The sequence below is a fragment of the Sus scrofa genome, chromosome 9 (assembly GCF_054392235.1).
Source record: "Sus scrofa isolate SSC_HxYL_T2T_F1_AM1 chromosome 9, Sscrofa_HxYL_maternal_Yorkshire_Landrace_v2.0, whole genome shotgun sequence".
Taxonomy (NCBI): Eukaryota; Metazoa; Chordata; class Mammalia; order Artiodactyla; family Suidae; genus Sus; species Sus scrofa.
The window spans coordinates 5319586-5321826 of NC_139391.1; the positions used below are offsets into that span (position 1 = coordinate 5319586).

Sequence of the window (2241 nt, forward strand, 5' to 3'; positions counted from 1 at the left end):
TCCTTAAAAGAAAAGCTGTGATGTAGGAGATCCCTGATAAGTATTAACCAATTACTTAACTAATTAATATAATTAAGGACTACGAAGTAAACAGAAACATCTCCTGTTGGGAAGAAATATTAGTCTGCCTCTAAGACAATTTGCTGTAGAGAGAAAAATGGAACCTTTACCTTTGCCTCATCATTTAGACTTCAGACCCAGTTTTTCCAATTTTTCCAAGACCTTCACTCTAATCTGCGGAGTTTTCATACAGTACACAGTGGGATTCATCAAGGGTGGTACCAGCAAGAATGGGTCCGCTGTCAGAATCACAGCCAGAGGGGATTTATGTTTGGCAAAGCGGATGCATGGTAGCCAAGGTGATGATGGGCACAGCACAGATGTGGAACACTCAAGTGTTAAGAGCTTTAAACCCATCTGCATGGGATGCTGTTCCCAGTAGCGTCTTCAGGAGGCACACACAGGAGACAGCAAAGAACGTGCTGTCTGACGTCACGCAGAGCGCGACACACAGGCCATAGCAGAAGTTCACCCTATTGTCAGGGCATGCCTGCCTCGTGACACCTGGAGGTGGAGGCGTAGGAGTGGAATAACAGGTGTTTCTTACAATATCTGGATCGCTTTAAAGTGAAAGGGAGGGGGAGAACTAGGAGAACACTTTTAACAGCAAATGCTAGCCCCATTTGCAAAACTCTGCAGCTAGTAAGGAGGGAGCTGTATCCCTGGGGGGTGCGAATGGCAACCAAGCGATCCAAGAACATGCTCAGCAGTCCCGAGGATGCCATGTCTGTGAACCCATGGTGAAGAATTCCTGGGCAGCACAGGCGTCGGCAGAAATCCCCGTGGCCTTGAACAAGGAGGTCCTCAGTGTGGTGGGAAGAGCAGAGGGGGCAGGCCCAGGTCCGATGGCGCCGACATGGATAGGAAACACGACACGGGCTCGTGCAGGGAAGGCTCTGTCCTGATGACGACTAGGGTGGTGCCATTGCCCAGGATGCCCATAAGGTACAGGAGACAAATAGGGATGCAGAGCCAAACGTGCCCATGCCCATGCCCTGGAATCCCAATCAAAGGAAGGGAGAGGTGGCCATTTCCGAGGCATTGAGAGGAAACGTCTTCAATATGCCTTTTATTTATCTTCCCCTGGTAGATAAATAACATGAACAACCAACAGAAATTCTCTTAGTTATATTTACTGAATGCAACTAAGTTCCATTGTCAGTTACATGAAAATGAGCTCCCATTTAGGTGACAAGAAATAATGTAACATAACTTTTTCTATATAAAGAAAGATACGGAGTAAATTTAAACGGGTTCTTCATGATATTTATTTAAGACCTTACACTCTTCGAGTCTATCTTTATTCTCTAACATACTTCTAAACACCCTATAGACCTAGCAAGCTGCTGTAATAACTGTTTTTTAACCACTGTGTTTTTGAGGTTGATGCATTAAGTAAACTAAGCTGGAATATATTGCAATCTGGAAAAGCAGTAACATCGTGGATGGGGTCACTGGTCCTGCAGTCCTACAGACCATAGATGCTGTAGCAGCAGGAGTTAAAGATGCCCCAACCTTATATTATCGTGCATGGAACATGTGTGTGAAGATATAAAATTGATCTCTCCCAGTACGGAGTGTCCTTTTTGTCTCAGCCCTTCAAAGGTGGTTGATGTGCCCTTGACATGCAGTACCTGCCACAGTTGTCATCTGTAGGTGCCTAAAGCTCTCATACTCTCTCATGCAGTTACTGCTGGTCCTGCTCAGAATGGCCACCGCTTTTGCCCTTCTCTCTTTGTTCTTGAAGTTTTTTCCCCTTGCTCTTGGCTTCTCTGTATCTACCCTTAGAGGACCAATTCAGGTACCTGCCTTGGGTTTTTCGACTTGATCCTGTTTATACTCCTGGCGTCAGCATCACTGACACCTTGGGTAACTCTCCTTTTAAAAGTGTTAGACCAGAAAACCCCAGTGGTGAAACTGACGCACTCTGCCCTTGTTGGGGGAGTGGGATTCAGACAGAGAAAAGGGATAACCCATTGTCCATTCTTATTCAAAAGTCTCTGCAAAATAGATCATTTCCAAAGTGCCATGTGTGAGGCTTTTCTTGGCAAGCTTCCAACCTAACTCAGGTAACTAAAGGAGTTACTGTTGATAACATTATTTTTTCAGCTGTGTCCATTAGGCAAATATAAAGAGGTTCTCCCATCCTACACACACATCCTAAACTTTTCAGCTATCAGT

General features: G+C 45.2%; 1 pseudogene; it reads right to left on the minus strand.

Annotated features, from left to right (window-relative positions):
- Positions 1 to 180: 180 nt before the first annotated feature.
- Positions 181 to 1100, minus strand: LOC146399688 (olfactory receptor 51A7-like; annotated as a pseudogene).
- Positions 1101 to 2241: the final 1141 nt, after the last annotated feature.